The sequence below is a fragment of the Mastigoproctus giganteus genome, chromosome 6, assembly GCF_048544385.1.
Source record: "Mastigoproctus giganteus isolate SK-2022 chromosome 6, ASM4854438v1, whole genome shotgun sequence".
NCBI classification, from domain to species: domain Eukaryota; kingdom Metazoa; phylum Arthropoda; class Arachnida; order Uropygi; family Thelyphonidae; genus Mastigoproctus; species Mastigoproctus giganteus.
The window spans coordinates 135,436,128-135,460,490 of NC_143580.1; the positions used below are offsets into that span (position 1 = coordinate 135,436,128).

General features: G+C 37.3%; 1 protein-coding gene across 1 annotated transcript in view; it reads left to right on the forward strand.

The window, feature by feature from the left end:
* The first annotated feature begins 6,860 nt into the window (after positions 1 to 6,860).
* LOC150084597 (uncharacterized) overlaps positions 6,861 to 24,363 on the forward strand; it is a 324,615-nt gene continuing 307,112 nt past the window's right edge. The window contains exon 1 of the mRNA XM_090376299.1: positions 6,861 to 6,969. The gene's annotated coding sequence lies outside the window, so the exon portion shown is untranslated. The remainder of the gene's footprint in view (positions 6,970 to 24,363) is intronic.

The window sequence follows — 24,363 nt, forward strand, 5'->3', positions numbered from 1 at the left end:
GAAGCTACTAGGCTTTTCATACAAACAAAGAAATACTGTTCAAGATTTAGGCCTAAATGGATATCAGATGAACTAAAAAGACATTATTATTATTATTATTATTATTATTATTATTATTATTATTATTATTATTATTATTATTATTATTATTATTAGCCATGTGGTGAAAGGAAGCCTAAGGCTTATGCTGCACCAGCCCAAACAAATTCCCGGGTTATCATGAAAGAGCGAGAGACAGAGAGGAATCACCAAGAAAGAGAACAATGATGGTATCCAGCTCAGGACCTTGGATGTGCCAAGCCCATACTCAAGAGATATGAGACTATGGGGATATTAATATTCCCTAACAATTACACACTTAAAAACTTGATTAAAAAAAATAAATAATACACTAAAAAAGTGTATACTTTTAGTTTTTCTATTTCAGTACAAATTGATCTTTTTGTTATGGTGACTTACATTTAAAAAAAAAAAATGTTCAAATGTTAAAACTCCCATTATTTTATTTTCTCTTATAGACAAAAGTCAATGCACAATTATTATGCATGTGGCAGAGAAGAAAAATGCATGGAATACATATAAATTAATGGTTGACATGGAAGCCTATGATAGATATAAGCTGGTCTGCAACCAAGTCACAAAGGAGATTAGGCAGGCAAAGGCAGATTATGAGAAAGCCTTGGCAAAGGATGCTAAGAAAAAAAGTTCTTTTCCTATGTAAACTCTAGAAGGAAAGGGATGAATCAGAGTGGTCCACTGGATATTGATGGTTCAACTGCTGATGATCCTGCTCAGGTGGCTAACAAACTAAATGAGTATTTTGCATCTACATTCACCCATTGGGAGTTATTCAGAGATAGGAATGCCAGAGGTGAATTAATCTCTGGCAGTGAGCTGGATGATTTTGTAATAACTGGGAGAAAAGAGGAGGAGAAATTGTTGAAGATAAACATAAAAAATTCACCCGGGGTGGATGGGATCTATCCAGTTATATTAAAGGAGGCAGCAAAGGAAGTAAGCAACCATAATTATGAGAACTTCTTTGGACTCAGGAGAGGTACCCATGAACTGGAGATGTGAAAATGTGACATCAATTCACAAAGGAGGATCAAAAGGCAACACGAGTAATCATAGACCTGTTAGTTTAACTTCTCTTCCAGGAAAATTAATGGAGGCTCCGGTTAAAGAAGCATTTCAGGATCATCTCGACAAGACTTCAGTTATAGTTCGGACACAACATGGTTTTTTTAAGCGAAAGTCTTGTCTGACCAATTTGAGTGAATACTATGATGTGGTTACAAAGGAACTGAATGCAGGGAATAACTTTGATATCATATATTTGGATCTTAGAACGGCTTTTTATACTGTTCCACTTGGAAGACTGCTGCACAAATTGGAGCAGTATGGCATTGGAGGCAAATTGCTGGTAGGTATAAAGAGATGGTTGAGTGGGAGAAGACAGAGTGGTAATCAATGAACACTGCTCATCGTGGACTAATGTTATTAGTGGAGTCCCTCAGGGTTCAGTATTGCGTCCATTGTTGTTTTCTGTATTTATAAATGATATTGATGATGGTATATCAAGCTTAATGTCCAAGTTTGCAGACGATACGAAGGTTGACAGAGTTGTTAAGGACACTAATGACAGTATGCTGCTGCCACAGAATCTATAAAAGTTGAGCAGATGGGCTGAGAGGTGGCAAATGAAGTTTAACATTGACAAATGTAAAGTACTACCTATGGGAAGTAGCAATCCCAGAGTGACGTATCAACTCTGTGGTACTAAACTGAAAGTGGTAGAGAACGAAAAGGTCCTGGGGGTAATTGTGCAGGAAGATATGAAATTTTCTGAGCAGTGCAGATGGTCTGCAAGAGTAGCATATCCTGTCTTGTCAATGATATACAGGAATAGTTCTAGCAGGTATAAGGAGGTGATTATCCCCTTATATAAGGCAATGGTCAGGCCACAACTTGAGTCCTGTACACAGGTCTGGAGGCCTCATTTTAAGAAAGATGTAAAGCTGTTGGAACGAGTACAGAGAAGGGCAACAAGATTAGTGAATGGAACAAAGGGTTGAACTTACGAAGAAAGGCTTAAATTTTGCAAATTACAGTGTCTGGAAACTAGGCACCTGCGAGATGATCTGATTGAGGTGTATAAAGCCTTGAATGGTTTGAGCATGCTGAATGCTGATGGAATTCTTTCTCTTGCTCAGAATAATCATTTGAGAGGGCATAAATTCAAATTGGGGAACGACAGATATAGGATAGATGTGCGGAAATTTGCCTTTAGCCAGCGGGTGGTTGGTTGGTGGAACAAACTTCGATCCTTCTTGTGGTAGTTGATAGCCTAAATAAATTTAAATCTGAGCTGGACAGGTACTTGGAACGAACGGAGGTGTGAAATGGGAGAGTGTTTTTTTTTTTGGCTGATGCCGTATAAGCTTGCTTTCTTGCATCATATGCTTCCACTAATGCTAATGCAAAAATGCTAACATGTTCGGGCTCCTACTTAAAGAAAATTGCAAAAAGAGGAGAACAGCCAAAGACGCCGGGCCTCTAAAGGGCCCGAGCCCCGAGGCAATTGCATTGCCTGCCTATATGGTAGCTACTTCACTCTTTCCAACGGCTGCCGCGGCCAGCATGATCATAGAATTTAATCCGATTGAACATGTGTAGGACGCTAGTGGGTCACTTCGTGAGCTATGGTGTGCGCCGCTGGAAGAACGGGAGTTGTTGCCACAGAATCTTATAGACGCCGTTATATTGAGCATGGCTCACCGATGTCAGGCCTATTTAGCTATTGAGAGGCTCATACGCCGAACTGATGTCATGTGGCCATATTTTCGGGCATCTTGTATCGACTTCTATAATTTTACCTGTTTGGTAATTCGTAATCAAATGTTCGTCGTTATTCTAGGATACATCAACATACCAAATTTCGTCTCTCTTCATTGCTAGCTGCACGAGTTACACCAGTATTTTACGTGTTCTGTTAATTTTGTCGAGCAATGTATTATGCTGTTTTAATTATTCAATGATAATCTACTATTTATTTCATTTTTAATTTAAAAAAAATATTTTGTTTACTGAATTTTATATGTTTTTTTATTTCTGTAATTAAAATCTGTATTTACATGTTCACATATCTATATTATTATGTATGTATGTTCATATATCTATATTATTATGTATGTATGTTCACATATCTATAATATTATGTCTATAATGTATCTATGCGACACTACCAAGTAAATTGTAAATCGCAATTGTAATGCTTTGTGCTATTGTTGTGAATAATTAAAAAAAATCCTCGGAATAATCGCCTGTTATCGCTTTCCAGCTCTCTTGAGAAAACTCTTGACAGAATGAATCACCATCGCTTTACTCGGCTATTGGAAATCAAAAATTTGCTAAATGCTGACCTAGTTGACTTTCTCTAGTACAGATCCTCCCTTGACCTTATAATCAAAATATAATGTAATATCCGCAATGCATTCATTAATAAAGAACATATGGCTATAGCGAGTCTGGATAGAGAATAATCATTTGATGCTACTAGGCGTTACGGATTCCTGCAGAATCTCCAGGAGCTAGGAGTTCGAGGCAACCTTCTCATCTTTTTTCAAAACTTTCTACAACATTGTCCTTCCAAGTACGATATGAAAATGTTCTTTCCAAGCATTACACACAAGAAGGAGGCATACCAATGGATCGATACTAAGCCCATTTCATTCTTTTTTGCTCTCAGACTTAATCCGCTAACTAATGACGTTCTAAATTCAGTGCAAATATATCTTTTTTGCAGACCACCTATCAATATCATTTCACTCTCAAGATATGTCATATATAGTAGGACAACTGAAAATCACAATCAATGGATAGACTGAAATGACTATCATCTGTTATGTTTGTTGTTTGTTATTTGGTTTTTAGAAGCATTAGCAACTAAGACCATATTGCTCTGGGGATATGCGGTGGTCATTCCCTGACCTTTCCGCATCCTCCGTATTTGGTGGTGGATTGGATACTCTTACCGATACTAGTAATAACCTACAAAATCTCTAAGTTAAAATTTAAACAAAGTCTGTTATCTAGGAATATAAAGCTACTCTAGGAAATAAGTTAATATGCCAGTTTAAGTTAATAAAACAGAAAAAAACTTCCCTATTTTCCTGAGCAGTAAAAACTTCGCCTGCCCAAGGCTACTCTCGTTCCTACATGAGATCAATGAGATGGTTTGAAAATGGCAGAAGGTTCTCGAATTGTAGCAGGGTGCGTAATGGTTTTGTAATAACTGAGAGCAAAGTGGAAGAAGAATTTTTGAAGTTAAACATAAAAAAGGCACCTAGGGTGGATGGGATCTATCCAGTTATATGAAAGGAGGCGGCAAAGTAACTAAGCAAACCCTCAGCCATAATTATGAGAGCATCCTTGGACTCGGGGGAGGTCCCCACGGACTGGAGATGTGCAAATGTATCCCTAATGCACACAGGGGAATCGAAGGGTGACACAAGTAATTACAGACCAGTTAGTTTAACTTCTGTTCCGGGTAAAATAATGGAATCGCTGGTTAAAGATGCATTGCAGGATCTTTAGACAAGACTGCAGCAAAATTCAGACACAGCATGGGTTTGTTAAGGGAAAGTCTTATCTGAAAAATTTGATAGGATATTTTGATGTGGTTACAAAGGAACTGGATGCAAAACATAATTTTGATATCATATACAGTATTTGGATTTCAGGAAAGCTTTTGACACTGTTACGCATGGAAGACTATTGTACAAATTGGTGCAGAATGGTGTGAAGAGTAAGTTGCTACAATGGATAAAAGGATGGTTGAGTGGGAGAAGACAGAGGGTTGTAATCAATGGGTGCTGCTCTTCGTGGACTAATGTTATTAGTGGAGTCCCACAGGGTTCGGTGTTGGGTCCTCTGTTGTTTTGTATATTTATCAATGGTATTGATGAAGGTATATCAGGCTTAATGTCGAAGTTTGCAGATGATACAAAGGTTGGCAGGGTTGTTAATGACAGTATTGGCAGTGTGCTACTGCAACAGGATCTAGAAAATTTGGGCAGATGGACTAAGAAGTGGCATCTGAAGTTTAACCTTGACAAATGCAAAGTACTGCATATGGGTAGAAGTAACCTCAGAGAAACATACCAACTGTGTGGTACTGGAATTAAGGTGGTAGAAAATGAAAAAACCTAGGAGTAATTGTGCAGTCAGATATGAAGTTTTCTGAGCAAGCAGATCGGCTGCAGGGCAGGTCATGGGGTTTTTTCAATGATATATAGGAATTTTGCTAGCAGGGAAAAGGAGATGATTGTCCCTCTGTATAAGGAATGGTTAAGCCACGCTTTGAGTATTACGTACAGGTCTGGAGACCTCATATTAGGAAGTATGTAGATTTGTTTGAGGTTGTACAGAGTAGAGCAACAAGATTGGTGAGGGGAATGAAGGGATTCTCTTACCAAGAGAAGTTATATTTTGCAAATTGCAGTGGCTAGAGTCTAGGCACCTGCGCTGTGATCTGATTGAGGTGTATAAGGCCTTGAATGGGTTGAGCACGCTGAATTCTGATGGGATCCTTCCAGTTGTTCAGATTACGAAGCTATGGGGGCATAAATTCAAATTAAGAAAAGACAGATGTAGAATAAATGTGCGGAAATTTGCCTTGAGCCAGCGGTTGGTTAATTGCTTGAACAAACTTCCATCTGTTTTTGTGGAAGCTGATAGATTAAATAAATTTAAGGAGGAACTGGACAGGTATTTGGAGGCAATGGTGTGATTTTTTTTTTTTTTTGGCTGATGCTGCATAAGCTCATACACTTGCTTTCTTGCATCACATGCCACTACTACTACTACTTCTACTGTCTCGATTATCGTGTCAACCACAGGTATGGTGCCAAAGACCCTACATAACAGCCTAGCAGCAATAGGTCTCCCAGCGAATACTTACAAGGAACTCCAGAAAATCGCAATCCTGAACACCTGCAGGAAAATCAGAGAGTTCCTCGACCAACAGTAACACCAGACATAACAACAGCCACCCTTTGTCCTTGGTAGCAATATCCGTCACGAGGTGGAATTCCCAATCAGGATGAAATAATAATAATATACTCAGTTTTACCTTCTAAAAAGGGAAGGCCCTCCATGGTGTTTTCATGCATAATGTGTTCACAGAGAAACATATTTTACTGACTACTCCTGTTATCAGTAGGAAAGTTGAACCAGTCCTATCTCACCGGAGGATGGTCTCTCACCTCTAAAAACTTGTAAACTTGAAATTGTAATTACAACTAGACAGGCCCAATAGCTGTAGCCCTTTTGCCAAAACGTTCAAAACAACATACTGTAGTTAACTTTTATTTTGAAAAGCTGCGTACGAAGCGCCATCTCATGCGGAAAGTTCGTGATATTTATATTATTGTACCGTATTTTTATAGTTCTGTAAGTCAAGATGAATATTATTACTGTGCTTAAATGGATATTTTTAATAAGGGGACCGTGTATGGTTTTTAGAAAGAAAGATTTGAAAAGCTATTGACGTGCTTTGATTCACTGTTGCTTTCTTGAGGTGAATGTTCTGCATTTGAGGACAAATCTACGCTCATGTAGTTCGTTTTGATATAATCATAGGAAATGAGGAATTAGGGGGAAACAAAGCAACTTATTTGGAGTACAAAATTTGGACAGATTATAATATATAACAATTGAAAACATACTGTTGGAAATTTATTTTTGTTTCAGTACCTTGCCCTTCTTCTTGTGGAACTTCCAGATGAATAATTAATCCCTTTTCAGTTGTTCTATTTTTATTCTTATGTTACCATAGCCTTATACTAGTGTTGAATGGTGATTATTATTTTTCTTTTGGTGTCTTATGACTGCTTGCAGAAGTGTAGAAGAAACGGAAGTTTATACCTAAGAGTGGAATAAATATGAAAAGTGATTTTTTACTAGGTGAGTGGCATGGAGATACTACAAAATGGCACAGCCGTCAGCACTGTCTGTTATTTAGTCAGGTGATTAATAATCTTGCGAGATTTTTACGTGAAATATGAGGATGATAATTACCGAAACTTCTAACAAATTATGGAGACCTTTACTTTTTACTATTATGTGTTTACTGAAATATTGACTAGTTTTTTAAGGAAAGCAAAACACTCAGGAAAATAAAAAATTAATCACTCAAAATTCACAATTTTGCTTAATTATGAAATTTTGATGTATCTGGTGCCGAAAACTCGATTAACGGACTATATTGAGCTAAATCCAATGTCCAGCAAAAAAAACTAATACCTATATTTGCCCAAGTTGCTAGATGTTATGAGGAATGTACTGTGAAAAAAATAAAAAAATATTTAATTTTATTGCCATTACTAGTTGTGTGGAGTAGAACTAAATTTTGCGCTCGGGGCAAATTTCGGTCATCCACTAATAGACATGATATCATGATTGATTCATATGGGTGAAGCCGCCAGTATTGAAACCTGTCAGTGAGGTAGTGTTATGTTGTGATAGGGGAAACTGATGAAGCTTAATCTGTAAAGCTCTCCAATACTCTTGCTGTAGGTTGTTGACACTATTGATGTTTGGCTTATTTGACCATCTCATTGGAAGGTAATGATTGGAGAAATTCTGGCACTCTTGCCAGGGCCATGCAGATGGGGGTGCATTGGATGGGCCACACACAAGGGTCCCTGACCTTAGGGGTGGTATATATTCAGTTATGGGTGCATCCTCTAAAATGCTCTTTTGTTGTTTCGAAAAAGAAACTGCAATTTTTTAAAAACAATTAACAAAACTTAACATTATATACAACCACTGATTCTTCTCGCAAGTGCATTACTAGAAAATAATATTATATAAGAGAAGGAAGTGACTGACTGGTGGTTTTAAACCAGCATGGGGGTGGGACATTTCTTTATTTTAAACCATCACCGAGGGGGCGAATTCATTTCTGCCAAGTTGCCAACAGTTTGGAGGGTGCACCTGTAACTGAATTTCAGCCTAGGGGCTTCATTTGAGGGAGCCATCAAAGTCTCAACATAAATAAAGGAGGCCTCTTAACCCCTTTTGCATCTGGGCCCCAAGTACCTTTGCATGACCCTGGGTGCCTCCGTAGCCAGGTGGGCAGGAGTGGCAGTGCGTAGCACACGCTTCTTGATTAGACCGGGGTTCGAGACCGTAACCACCAAATATGGAGGATGCGGAAAGGGAATGACCACCGCATATCCCCAGAGCAATATGGCCTTAGTTGCTAATGCTCCTAAAAAAAAAACAAAAGGAAAAAAAAAAAAAACCCATGACCCTGACCCTTTCACTATATGATGTGAATCTTTAAGAGGTAGGACACATGAATATAGTTTTGCATATCGTTTCTTTATAACAGCAGTAACTGCAAACATGATTTAAATACAGCATTTCAACAACAGGTTACTTCAGTGATTTTAAAAATGCATCGTAGCAGTAGTGTGTGTAACCAACTGGGCTAGCCGATGGGTAAAGTGCCTGCCTGGCAACCCAAAGGTGGCGGGTTCGAATCCTGCCTCGGGCCTGGATCAAAGTACTGCAAAAAACCTTGGTAGGTGCATTAGCATTAGCATTAGCATTAGTAGAGGCATATGAAGCAAGAAAGCAAGCTTATTCAGCATCAGCCAAAAAAAAAGAAAAAAAAAAAAAAAACAACCACTACTCCCATTTCACCCCTCAATTCGTTCGAAATACCTGTCCAGCTGAGCCTTAAATTTGTTTAGGCTATCAACTTCAACAACAAGCGATGGAAGTCTATTCCACAAACCAACTGCCCGCTGGCTAAAGGCGAATTTCCGCACATCTATCCGACATCCGTCCTTCCTCAATTTGAATTTATGCCCTCTCAGGTGATTATTCTGAGCAAGAGGAAGAATTCCATCGGCATTGAGCATGCTCAAGCCATTCAAAGCCTTGTACACCTCTATCAGATCACCTCGGCGATGCCTAGTCTCCAGGCTCTGTAATTTGCAAAACTTAAGCCTTTCTTCGTAAGAGCAACCCTTTGTTCCATTCACTAATCTTGTTGCCCTTCTCTGTACTCGTTCCAGCAGCTCTACATCCTTCTTGAAATGAGGCCTCCAGACCTGTATACAGTACTCAAGGTGTGGCCTGACCAATGCCTTATACAAGGGAATAATCACATCCCTGTCCCTGCTAGAAAAATTCCTGTATATCATTGACAAGACACCATGAGCTACTCTTGCAGCTCGTCTGCACTGCTCAGAGAACTTCATATCTGCCTGCACAATTACCCCCAGGTCCTTTTCATTCTCTACCACTGTCAGCGTAGTACCACAGAGTTGATACGTTGATCTGGGGTTACTGTTTCCCATATGTAGTACTTTACATTTGTCAATGTTAAACTTCATTTGCCACCTCTCAGCCCATCTGCTCAACCTTTCCAGATCCTGTTGCAGCAGCATAGTATCAGTAGTGTCCTTAACAACCCTGCCAACCTTTGTATCGTCTGCAAACTTGGACATTAAGCCTGATACACCATCATCAATATCATTTATAAATACAGAAAACAACAATGGACCCAACACTGAACCCTGAGGAACTCCACTAATAACATTAGTCCACGTTGAGCAGTGTCCATTGATTACCACTCTCTGTCTTCTGCCACTCAACCATCCCTTTATCCATAGCAGCAATTTGCCTCGAATGCCACACTTCTCCAATTTGTGCAGCAGTGTTCCATGCGCAACAGTATCAAAAGCCTTTCTAAGATCCAAATATATAATATCAAAGTTATTCCCTGCATCCAGTTCTTTTGTGACTACATCATAGTATCCAATCAAATTGGTCAGACAAGACCTGCCCTTAACAAACCCATGCTGTGTCTGAGCTATAACTGAATTCTTGTCCAGATGATCCTGCAGTGCTTCTTTAACCAGTGCCTCCATTAATTTTCCTGGAACCGAAGTTAAACTAACAGGTCTATAATTACTTGTGTCAGCCTTTGATCCTCCTTTGTGAATTGGGGTTACATTTGCACATCTCCAGTCCATGGGTACCTCCCCTGAGTCCAAAGAAGCTCTCATAATTATGGCTAGGGGTTTGCTTACTTCCTTTGCTGCCTCCTTTAATATAACTGGATAGATCCCATCCACCCCGGGTGCCTTTTTTATATTTATCCTCAACAATTTCTCCTCCACTTTCCTCTCAGTTATTAGAAAATCATCTAGCTCACTGCCAATGTTTACTTCACCTACGACATTCCCCTTCCTGAATAACTCCTCATGTGTGAATGTAGATGCAAAATACTCGTTTAGATTGTTAGCCACCTGAGCTGGATCCTCAACTGTTGAACCATCAACATCCAGTGGACCAATCTGATTCATCCCTTTCCTTCTTGAGTTTAAATAGGTAAAGAACTCTTTTCTGTTTTTCTTTGCATCCTTTGCCAAGGATTTCTCATAATCTGCCTTTGCCTGCCTAATCTCCTTTGTGACTTGGTTACAGACCAACTTATATCTATCATAGGCTTCCACGTCACCCATTAATTTGTATGTATCCCATGCATTTTTCTTCTCTGCCATATGTCTCATTAGTTCATCTGACAACCATTTAGGCCTGAACCTTGTACAATATTTCTTGGTTGGTATGTAAAGCCTGGTAGCTTCCAAGATTAGTTCCTTGAATGCTTCCCATTTTGAATTTGCTGTTGGTAACATCATCAGTTGGTCCCACTGTATAGAATTTAAATACTGTCTCAGACCAGCATAGTCTCCTTTACGAAAGCAAAAACCCTTCCCTTTACCTCTGATGGTAGTTACCTCCTTGAGTAAATCCCACTTCAGCACACTGTGATCACTGCCACCCAGTGGTTCATTTATCTGCAGATTCCTAATGCACGAAGAATCACTACTGATAATCAGATTAAGAGTATTACTCCCTCTAGTTGCCTCCCGAACATGCTGGTGTAGAAAACAATCATCCAATAAATCCACAAAAGCCTTGCTAGTGTGTGAGTGACCAACCCACAAATTCCAGTCAATATCTGGGAAATTAAAATCCCCCATTATAAGACTCTCTGATTTACTGGCCCACTCTATTTCCCTGTACAGTATCTTATTATACTCATCAGAGTCGTCAGGCCTATAGCACACTCCTACTCTCAATTTTGATTTACCTATGCTTATGTCACACCAAACTGACTCAACACTGCACTGTCCAGCGATGTCAACTGGCTTCACTTCCTTGGATTTTATGTGTTTTTTAACTAATAGCATAACCCCTCCTCCCTTCCTATCCTGTCTATCCTTTCTGTAGACGTTGTACTCCCCAAATTCCAGTTCTGCATTCCTTATATCTGTGTGACACCACGTCTCTGATATCCCAACAATATCTGCCTTTGATGTTTTGAGTAATACCTCAAATTCATCAAATTTATTTACCAAACTCCTAGCATTGATGTACACACAGGTATACATGCACCTGTTTCTATTCTTAGCTACCCTAACACAACCCATGTGTTTACTTGTACCGCAATGACTCCCAGCAGTCTCTGAAATATCCTGCATCTTGTTTTTCAGGCTTTTGCTCATTTCAATAGAAGCAGTGCAAGAATCTCTTTCACCTCTGCCCGTGGCTACTGTTAATCCATTAGTCTTTGTCTCCCCCCAAGCTAGCAGTTTTCCGACCCACCTAACACTGCCTCGATAGCATCAGCTAATATTCTTGCACCCTTTCTATTTAAGTGTATCCCATCCCTGTAGAAGCAATCTCTCCTGTTAACAAGTACAGTCCAGGCTGAAAAAAATTCTACCCCTTCAGCCTTGCACAATCTTTCCAGGGCCGAATTGATCGACAAGGCTCTCATCATATACTCCCTCCTATCGTGTCTGGACAGAATTGCAGACACTTTCAAATTCAACCCTACTTCACGGCATTATGGCCACAGAAGCCAATGCGCCAACAACTAACAAAAAAAAAAAAAAAAAAAGCAGTAGTGTAGCAAGAGGGGTTTTGGTGGTTCATGGAATATATATACAGGGTGTTTCAGTTAAACGTTTCAGAACTTCTAAGAGGGGTAGGGTACATCCTGACAACTCGAAATCATATAGCAATGTGGGGTCGGAAATGATTTCCTGAAGCGGTGTTGTACACAGAAGCACCATAAAAAGAAAAGAGACCGTAAGTGAGAAATCGTTTTAATAATACATGAAAAGAATCAAAAGGTACATGGATTAAAGTAAGTGTTCGAAGTTTCTTCAACCTCGTATTGCTTTCGCACAGTGGTACCTTGGAAAATGTGCTACAAATCCCCTTTTTCCTGCTGAGGTGTTGTTTTCCGATGAGGCATCCTTCACAAGGGAAGGAATTTTCAACACGCATAACGACCATATCTGGGCGGTCGAGAACCCGCATGCAATACGACGTCGTGCAGCACAGATTCGATTTTCGGTCAATGTATGGGCCGGTATTATGGGAGATCACCTCATCGGACCTTACCTGTTACCGTGTCGTCTAACCGGACCTATCTACTTGATCTTTCTGCAGCAAGTATTGCCACAACTTTTGAGAGATTTCTGCATCGACGCAACAGACAATGTGGTTCCAACACGATGGAGCCCCTGCCCATTATAGCGGAGATATTCGTAACTACCTGGATGTCACATTTGGTCAACAGTGGATCGGACGTGGTGGTCCCGTGCGTTGGCATGCTCGGTCACCCGACCTATCATGTCTTGATTTTTATTTCTGGGGTCATATGAAATCGCTAGTTTATGACACCCCTGTTGACAATGCTGAGGAGCTGGTTGCAAGAATCGCAGTAGCTGCCGAAGAAATTCGAAATTCGCCTGGAGTATTCCAGAATGTTCGGATGTCAATGCGTCGGAGATGTGAGGCGTGCATTGTAGCCCGTGGAAGAAACTTCGAACACTTACTTTCATCCATGTACCTTTTGCTTCTTTTCATGTATTATTAAAACGATTTCTCACTTACGGTCTCTTTTCTTTATGGTGCTTCTGTGTACAACACCGCTTCAGGAAAGCATTTCCGACCCCACATTGCTATATGATTTCGAGTTGTCAGGATGTACCCTACCCCTCTTAGAAGTTCTGAAACGTTTAACTGAAACACCCTGTATATTACCGCAATATACCTTCCTCATTCATTTTACGAATTCCTTTTTAACTTCACTTTGACATCCATGTCAGGCAGTTTATTCCAGTGATCTACAATAGTTGCCTGAAAGGTAAATTTTATGGTCCAGCCCTCTGTTACTACCAAACCCAAAAATTTGATATTTATGCCCCCTAATTCTTCATCTCTTACCAAAATATACCTTCCTCATTCATTTTCTGAAAATATACCTAGCTCATTTATTTTATGGATTCCCTTCAGGCCCTATACTACAGTGAGATCCTCTTGCCCCCCCAATTCATAGGTAAAGATGCAAATCTCTTGGAATTCTTTCTCTATTTAAAAACAAATTCAAATGTATGACCTTTTCTAACTGCTGCTGAAGCAGTTTTATATGTAAAGTCAATTGATTTGAGAGGTGCAATGTGGCCTATGTAGCCCTTGCACCAGAAAACATCACAACCCCCCCAAATGTCTAGTTGTCAAGCTTTTTAGTCAGCACCTTTTAATTTATTTCCACATGCTCATTGATTTGCATTCTCCACCAATCTGGTTATCTATTTTTGAACCATTTTAAAAGCTTTTTCTTCAAATTTAACCTCCAGACCTGAACACGGTATTTTAATTGCAGTCTTGCCATTATCTTATATAAAGGGACAGTGGCATTCTTTTTGCCCTACTTTATATAGGACACCATGTTTATTCCTAGCTGCCATGTTTGCATTACATGGAAAATTTCATGCCTAAGTCTTTTTCATTCTTAACTACTTTTGATGCCTCACTGTCTTCCCCCCCAGCTTGTAATTAACCAACATGTAGATTTCCCTTCCCTAGGGATGAAATCTTACTTTTAGAAGCATTAAACTTTTTGTGTTGGAGCAGATGTGGAGAAGAGCAAAAGGTATGCTCTTACAAGAAAGATTTCAGTTCTGCAAATTTCAATGTTTGAAGACCAGGCACATGCGACGAAATCTCTTTGAGTAAGTTGAATGCTGATGGCATCCTCCCTTTTGCTCAGACTACAAGTGGGAGCTTAAATTCAAATTGAGGAAGGATGGTTGTAGGATAGATAACTGGAAAACTGACTTCAGCCAACTAGTAATTGATCGTTTGAATAGATTTCTCTCTGGTGCTATGGAGTGGTAGTTTGAATAAATGTGAGGAAGAACTAGACAAAAATATGAGGGGATTGGGTAATGTGTGAATTTTTTTTTACGTTGTATGAGCTTGCTGCTTTCTTGCATCACTTTACACTACTAATACTAATGCTATTTTCATCTCAATATACTATTATGAGGCATTGATTTTTTTTTTTTCGTCTTTAACAGATGCCAGGCAAGTAAAAACTGTCTGCCTTTCTTCCAGACAATTTCTGTTCTCTCATGGTGTCTGTGAGACACTAGTGACATGTACCTAATCTTGTTGCAGATCTTTGGTTTTGCTGGTTCAATGTAAACAGCTAAAAAAATTAAAAATGCTCATGTTGTCTACCAGATGCCATGTGAGTGTCTGTGTTTCAGTCAGGGGATCAGTGACTTTAATTTCTAAAAAAAAATAATAAAAACTTTTTTCAATCAATATTATAGCAATTTCTTAATTATATAAAAACTTTATTGTTATTATTATTGATTTCTGTTCTTTAATTTCATTCAGTTTAGCAAATAAAAATTAATAATCACTTTTTAATTGAGTAAAAAAGCTAAAAATTAATTTTTTATAATTAAAATAAAAAGGGGTGTCTCACAGACTCTATGCAAGCATCTTTGTTAAATTGAGGGTGCAAGTGACAGATGATTAAATACTGTCAATGAATAATAACATCATTGTTATATAATAACAGCTTGAGGCTTTAGCCCTAAATGCTTTATAGTCCAATACAAAAGGAAATTATACATATTTAACAATTTCTTGCAAAATCAAGTTAAGAAAAACTTATAACAAATACAATTAGCAAACTTTTTTCCCTAGCGAATAGTTCAAATTGAATTAGTATATTGTACAGTGTGTGTATTTCCGGTATTTGTTTCTGTAATCCGCGATCCACTTTCTGTTGAATCGTTTGTACCTAGATTTTGCTATATACTTTCATAGTAGTTCTGCACTTTGGTGGTGTCTCAGTAGGGATGTGAAATGTTGATCTGGCTGAGCCCTAAATAGGAAATATGACTTTTGTTACCAGGCCTATGCTGAGACATGGGGGAACATGGCACTTACCCCAAGTACATTGCTGCTAGGGATATGAAAATGAAATAAATTACTGTATTTCACAGACTCTAAGATATGTTTTTTCTTCTATAAAACGACACCTACAACTCCCTGCATCTTATGGTTTGAGGGTATATAGGTATATATACCCTCAGTAGTGGTCTCTGAGACCACTGTTTTTGCTTTCGTAAAGGGGACTACAGTGGTCTCAGAGATTTTTTAAGTTCTATACAGTGGAATCAACTGATGATGTTACGAACAGCTAATTCTAAATGGGAAGCATTCAAGGAAGTAATCTTGTAAGCTACTAGCCTTTTTCTTCCAACTAAGAAATACTGTTCTAGGTTTAGACTGAAATGGATGTCAGATGAACTATTGAGAATTGTGGCAGAGAAGAAAAATGCATGGGATGCACATAAATTGCAGGTGACACAGAAGCCTATGGTAGATATAGGCTAGTCTGTAATCAAGTCCAAAAGGAGGTTAGGCAAGCAAAGGCAGATTATAAGAAACATTTGGCAAAGGATGCAAAGAAAAAATGGTAAAGACTTCTTTACTTATATAAACTCTAAAAGGGAGGGAATGAATCAGATTGATCCACTTGATATAAATGTTTTGACTGTAGATGATCATTCTCAGATAGCTGCCATACGAAATGAGTATTTTTCATCCAAATTCACACATGGGGAGTTGTTCAAGGAGGAGAGGGGCAGATGTTTATCAAACTCTAACAGGGAGTTAAATGTGGTGGCATAGGAAGTAAGCAACCCTTAGCCGTAATCATGAGACTCATGATTATGGCTAAGGACTCATGGATGCTCTCATGATTATGACTAAGGGTGACATGAATAATTACAGACCTGTTAGCTTGACTTCTTTTCCAGAGAAAATAATGGAGTCATTAGTAAAAGAATAATTGCAGAGTTATATAGACAAGACAGCAGTAATAATTCAGACACAGCATTGATTTGTAAAGGGGAAGTTTTGTGTGACAAATTTTATTGGATACTATGATGTGGTCACAGAGGAACTAAATACAAAAAATAATTTTGATATCATATACTTGGATTTCAGAAAAGCTTTCGAGACTTGCACATGGAAGACTACTGTAGAAATTGGAGCAGTATGGTATTAAGGGCAAGTTGCTATAATAGATAAAAGGATGGTTGAGTGGGAGAAGACAGAGAGTGGTAATTAATGGACACTGCTCTTCGTGGACTAATGTTATTAGTGGGTTCCCCAGGCCTCGGTGCTGGGCTCATTGTTCTTTTGTGTATTCATCAATGATATTGATGAAGGTATATCGGGCTTAATGTCCAAGTTTGTAGATGATACAAATGTTGGCATCGTTGTTAATAACAGTAGTGACAGTATGCTGCTGTAACAGGATTTGGAAAAGTTGGGCAGAGACGTGGCAACTGAAGTTTAACATTGACAAATGCAAAGTACTGCATATGGGTAGCAGTAACTCCAGAGAAATGTATCAACTGAGTGGTGTTACACTCAGGTAGTGGAGAATGAAAGAGACCTGGGGGTAATTGTGCAGTCAGATATGAAGTTTTCTGACAGTGCAGACAGGCTGCCAGAGTAGGTCATGGGATCTTGTCAATGATATAGAGGAATTTTGCGAGCAGGGATGAGGAAGTGATTATCCCTTTGTATAAGGCAATGGTCAGGCCACACCTTGAGTACTGCATACATTTTAGGAAGGATGTAGAGTCGCTAGAATGAGTACAGAGAAGGGCAACAAGGCTGGTGAGGGGAACAAAGAAGTGCTCTTATGAAGGAAGAAAGGCTTAAGTTCTGAGAATTGCAGCACCTGGAGAGTAGCTCAATCAGATCACTTTGCAGTAGGCACCTGCAAAGTGATCTGATTGAGGTGTATAAGGCTTTGAATGTATTGAGCAGGCTCACTGCTGATGGGATTCTTCCTCTTGCTCAGATTACAAACCTGAGGGCGCATAGAAATTTGCCTTTAGCCATCTGGTATTTGGTTGCTGGAACAAACTTCCATCTGTAAGTTGAAATTGTTGTGGAAGTTGATAGCTTAAATAAATTCAAGGCAGAACTAAACAAACATTTGGAACGAATGGATCAGTGACATTGGAAAGTGCTTTTTTTTTTTTGGCTGATGCTGCATAAGCTTGCTTTCTTGCATTGTGTGGCTCTGCTAATGCTAATATTGTGTTATTTTTATCTCTAGCCATGGCTAGAGAAAGTGTGGTAAAAGTCCAGATAAATTTCTGAAAAAGTAGCTCTTTTAATGTGTGGCTACTTCAGATAGCATGTAAGGGAGGCAATGAAAAAGATGGCAGATAGTGAATTAATCATGGAGATAGCTGTAATTTCAGGTGTTTTTAACCGACTGCAGAGCACTGGACATCTCAATTAACAAATCCTTTAAACCATTCTGATATGAGCAGTGGACCAAATAGTTTGAGGAACCAAGTGCAATTTTACACCAGTATGTTCATGAAGTGACCAATAATTTCGTTGGTTTGCAAATGGGCAAAAAAATTGTGTTAATGAAATGTGACACATTTGCCAAATCAATCAGCAGTGACTTTCAAACTGTCATGCAGTGCTCTTCCCACCAAAGTTGAATATAAGTGTCAGTAACAACAGAGTTGTATTAACCATTATGCTGATGTGAAGGACCCAAATGATGAAGGGAACCCATGGTTGATTGACCCTTGGCCAAAAGTTGGCATTAGACATGCAGCAGGTGCAGTCAAAACATAGTGGGAACACTCATACTTGTTACATACAAACTACTGTTTAAGCTGTATTGTTCAGAATGTGGAGCAAAAATTAAAGTGATTTAGAAACTGAAAAAAAAAAGAAAAAGTTGTTTGCTTTGAATTTTGTTTGGTTTCATCATTCCTTATAATATTGAGTAATAGATGTATATTGAATTAACTGTGAGGATATGATGCAAATTAAGTGAAATTGCCAATTTTTTTTGACGGAACAATCATTGCGAGTTTCAGAATTTCTTTATTAATTTAATTTTTATAACAAAGTTTACATTTGTTTTGCATATATCTGTAAATACCAATAATTCTTGTTTCTGTGGGGAAAATGCATCCATAATTTGAAGATTTTAACAAACTTCTGGAACAATCTTATGTAAGTTGGGTACTTCTGAAGAGTTGTACAGTAGGCACCTGATATGTATTTTATTTCCACTATATAACAATCTTTGTTGTGTAACAGTCATTTCTATATAAGTCTGTTTTGCTATATAACAATCTTTGTGTATAGCACAGTGATTATAATCATTATCCTCCCACACCTGCTAGAAAAGAACTGGGTTTGAATTCTATCAATTATGCAAGGAACTTTTTTTGGGTTCTTTTCACTCTGTGGTGAGTTAGTCAGTCTCAGGGAAAGATAGCAAGGTTTTTTCTCATGGAAACTGATTTTTTGCCTAATAAAACAGTCAGACTGCCAGAGAACATACAGTTTATAGACAATACACGTGGATGAGGTTGTTCTCGTGTAACCCTAATATGATAGATTGTGTTCCTCCCACCACACTGTTAACAGTTTCACTAAATGAATTTTTCTGCTTATCTAGTTGATAAATTAAGGAACCAGCTTGCTTAGTGCATTTCACATTCACAAAATTTTGAAAAACCCAAATCACTCCATCAACGTGGTTTCTAGAGGTATTGCTGCCTTATTTATTTTTAAAAAATCTATAACATTGATATTGTTTAAAAACCAACTTTAAAATAAAATTGCAATTTGATTAGGGATACCAGATCTCTACACAGCAAAGCGAGTACATATAAAACGATTTGTCAATTTTTTTTAATACAGCAGAGGTGTTATGCCTTGGGATGCCAGGTTGTCTCAGAAAAAAGCTAACAGCTATCGGTTGCTCATCCACGTTGTCCAATTTCATGTATCTGCAAATTCCAGTTTTGTGCATTTGCATCAATTACTTCAAATTAAATAGGCTTGCTGGATAGTTTCCATAAAAATACTGGACACCAATAAGGAAAGTTTGGCATAAAAAAAAAGAGATTTCTCATTGGGAAGGGCTAGATTGTTATAGAAAGAAATACCTGATATAAAATATTGTAGAACTAAATTGAAACTTTATTCAAAATAATCCACAGTTTATTACTTAAATTTTTTTTAGACTATAAAGTATTTAAGGGCAAAGGCCTCGTGCTACGAGGTAGAATGACTAATATGTAGGTTAGTGCAAATGCATCATTTTAACATAGCTGTCTACCCAAGTAGTTAAATTAATTAATTAAATTGGCATCGTTTTGGTTATATATCATATTGTGACTGCCTTCACAATGAGTTGCCATGGTATTGTACTACCTCAAATAAATAACACTTCACCAGTGGAGAAGACTATTGTTATTTATTCTCAGGAGATACCACCACCCAGATGGCACCGTTTCAAAGCTTGTTGGCTTCTCTTCGGTGGGTGGGCAGGTACCCTGGTGTTGCAATTTACTTCATAATTGGGTTGTCACTATTGCAACAACTGGGTACCTGCCTAATAGTGACAACCCAATTATGAAGTAAATTGCAACACCAGGGTACCTGCCCACCCACCGAAGACAATAGTCTTCTCCACTGGTGAAGTGTTATTTATTTGAGGTAGTACAATACTATGGCAACTCGTTGTGAAGGCAGTCACAATATGAGATATAACCAAAACAATGCCAATTTAATTAATTAATTTAACTACTTTGGTAGACAGCTATGTTAAAATGATGCATTTGCACTAACCTACATATTAAATTTTTTTTATAATTTTTTTATAGAAAAAAAATCTTTCACATTCAAATAGTTGAGGATATATTAAAAAACTAAGATGACTTCATACAGATTCAGTGCAGAAACTGTTATGCTTATTTGTCCATAGAAATTGAAATTTCACTGAAACAGTTGATACTTTATTATTCTGACTATGTGAGAATAACCTAGATTACAGAATAGTAAATAGACAAACAAGTTAGTGCAAAGCATAATTTTAGTTCATAGTGAATCACCAAAGTAAGTGAAATGGCATCGTTTTTGTTACATCTCTTTTGTGGATACAAAAGAGATGTATTCAAGATATTATTGCACTACCTCGAATAAGCAATGCTTCCCCTGTAGAAAAGACTAATATTACTTATTCTTGGTGGACACCACTGGCGTGAATTTAGCGTGAATATAGTCTGGGGGGGTGGGGTCATTGTGTCCAAGCCTTAAGTGTTAGCTAGAATTTTGCATAACTGTTATTTCTGTGTTTAACAAGTTAGCATTAGCATTAGTAGAGGCATTTGATCCAAGAAAGCAAGCTTATGCAGCATCAGCCAAAAAAAAAAAAAAAATAAAAATAAACAAATAAATAAATAAAAAAATAACCACTTCCACTTCACCCCTCTGTTCGTTCGAAATACCTGTCCAGCTGAGCCTTAAACTTATTTAGGCTATCAACTTCCACGACAAGGGATGGAAGTCTATTCCACCAACCAACCACCCACTGGCTAAAGGCAAATTTCCTCACGTCTATCCTACATCTGTCTTTTCTCAATTTGAATTTATGCCCTCTCAGGTGATTATTCTGAGCAAGAGGAAGAATCCCATCAGCATTGAGCATGCTCAAACCATTCAAGGCTTTATACACCTCTATCAGATCACCTCGCCGGTGCCTAGTCTCCGGCGAGGTGATCTGATAGAGGTTGTTTACACTGTCCTCCTTGGCAGTTGCTCTTGCAGTAGTACAGTTGTTATAATGACCCTCATTCCACACAGATTGGAGATGGCCTGGGTTTAAATCCTGTTGATAATGAGAAGCTTTAATGGACTTTTTTTCATCCACGGCTGAATTAGTTAGTCTCAAGTAAGAGTAGCAAACTCATCAAAATAGACAAACTGCCCAGAGAACAAATGAATTCACAGACAAAATATGCTTGGGTGTACGAGCTGTTTCTTGGGTGATCTAACTTGAAGTTTTTGTTTTTTACATTTTTTTTTTCCATTAATTATAATGTATAAACATTCTAGTGTACCATAACATTTTTCACCATATTATTCTTAACATTTCCTTGTTAAGAATAACCTGGTACTTCATGAACCAGAACCAGTAATCCAGATGCATGCATTAAAGCACTGGAATATTATAATGATCCCATCAATTGGATCATGAATAACAAAAATTTAAAATTTATATCAACATGGAAAAAACTGCCTTACCAAAATTATGATGAAGATTTCAGGTAATCTGATTGGCTCATGTTTGGGAAAATCAAAGCCGATTCATGCTCTTTTATTTTACCGCAAAGTAGTAAATTGTTCTGTTTATATTTTAAGCTATGTGGAAAACAAAGAAATCACAAATATGCTTTGCTGGTAAGATATAATGACTGGAGTAATGCTATCAAGCATTTCTCAGGCCATGAAAGAAGTTCTGATCATATTACTGCAGAAATTCTGTTTTTAATTCAAAGGACAAGTCAGTGTTAAATGGATAAACATTTAAGGAAGCAACTTAAAATGATGAGAAGTAAAGTTATTGCCAAAAAAGTTCTTCAAAGTATAATTTAAGTCATTAAATGTATTGCTGAAAGTAACTTGCATTTTTTCAGAAATTCAGAAAAACATCGAAGATAAAGACTAAAAATTGAAGATAAAGGCCTTGGAAAATTCAGTATGTTTATGGAGCAGGATTTTAAAATGATGGCAAATCTTGGGAAAGGTATTTCTTATTTATCTAAAGCTGGTTATGAAGAATTTGCAGAAAAAGTATCAAACAATATAAGTACAATAAGAAAAATAATTATTTCTTAACCCTCTAGGTAGCATGTACCTAAAAGTCACACCATCTGGCACATGCAAGACCTCTATGATACCATGAAAATATTTCAGTTTTAAAAAGGCAGTAAATGTTTTAAAATTGGGCACTTCTTAATGTTCTCATCTTGACAGTATAGTGGTTATAAGAAAAACTAATACAGTATATAATTTTTTAATTATTATTTTAATGAATTTATTTTTTTATAAATTAACATTAAACCAGGATTACAAATCACCACGATAGCAAATAGATATTTTCATAAGCATATAAATGCATACAGGGATAGCCTGTGGAATATATTTTTAGAATATATGGCAAAAATATATTTTTGAACCTGTTTTAAAGTTTAAGAATAAAATCTTTTAAATAAAATATTAAGTTTTTCAATATATGATTTGATTTTAAAATATTTTTAAAAATTTAATGAATTTTTTAAAACAATGGATTTGAGAGCCAGAATTGATTCTGCCACTTTCCTGCACTTGATTTAATTTCCACGATTAAGCGCATAATGTATGTGAATCAGATTGCAAATAAAATTAATAAAATTGTATGCTGATCTAATAATAGCCTTAAATTTTATTTTTTAGTATTGTGGACAATAATGACTACTGCATATGGCAGTGGTTTTCAACTGGGGTACCGCAACAACATTCTAGGGGTGCCGTGTAATTTGGGTTTAAGTTACTTAAAGTTATTATTATTTTAAATTGTATATTTATTTCATTATAAAAAAATATGTATGGTATCCATTGTACCGTATCTTTTTAATTTTGTGGTGATCTATAGTTGATCTTTATTTAGTACCTCTACATAAAGAAAAAAAATATTATATAGGTATATATATTAAAAGGTCGAAAACCACTGTGTTAAGTATTTCTTTTGGCCTAGGGGTGCCGTGAAAAAAATTATTGGGACACTAAGGGCACCGTGAACTGAGAAAGTTTGGGAACCTCTGGCTATGGAATTGAAATGCCAATGCATTTGGAAAGTTTGTGTCATATGAGTGGCCCATTAGTGACTGCTGTATTTGGCACACCAGGCTACGCTAGCTGAACACTACCACAAAAAAAAAAAAAAAAATAGCAATAGGACTTATAAAAATTCCACTTACACAATCAGCTGAGCAGAATGTAAAGTCCACTAACAACAGTGAAGCAATAGCTGAAAAAACATCCACCAAAAACTTGTAATCCAAATTACATTTATCCACTGGCAATTTATAATCCAGCTACCACACTTTAAACTGAAACAGTGACATGTAAGATATAAAATGAAATGAAAACAAAATAAATTAATATTAAATAACTAATAACTGTGTTCTTCTATAAGAAATTTTTATGACCTGATGAAATTTATGAAATTTTTATTAGAAACATGTGGCATTCTCAACGAATACTTATTACAAATACTTAAGTCTACTATTACACAAATCAGTGCATAGGTATACACAAAATGTCTAAAATTCAGATCTGATTTTTTTACATACTTCTCAGATTCCAATAAAATCAGGGATGCTGATCAAAAGAGTTAACTATTCTGAAGAAATATTTAAAATCACACATCACTTTGATGACAATTTAAATTTTCCCTTTTTCGGCATTTTACATATGCTGTTGCAACGTAGTAATGGATATTGGGTTAATTATTGTTGACTGAACTCCTTATTGTTTAAATGGAGATCAACTGAAGGTGGAAAACCAGCAAGCCAACATTATCATTTTTTGGATTTTATTGCTTTAGAAGAATGGCACACAGGAAAATATTTGGCTGAAACTATTTCAGAATACCTTACATCTGGAAATTGCATTATATTCAAAGTAGCTTATGCACCCTGAAACCCCGACAATAACAAATGGAAAAAAAAAAAAAAAAAAAAAAAGATATTGAATTATCAGACTGTGTAGGATAGACTTGTGATATTCAGGGTAATTCATTTGGTATGTATAATGCAGGTGAACAATTTATTAGAGAAGAGAATACAGTACTTAATTCTGGACTGGCCCCTGCTAGATTCATGAACAAGCTCCCTGTGCCAATTGAACAAGTCTTCTGGTTTCCCTCAACCATTTGGACTCCAGCTATGTCTGACCTGGCAGTATAGTATCACGGGAGAGTAAGCAAGCCACACCACCACGTTCTATGCACAGCCTGAATTTAGCAAGCAGAAAAGGTATAAAAGCTGCTGAGGAGTGTTCCTGCTTTAT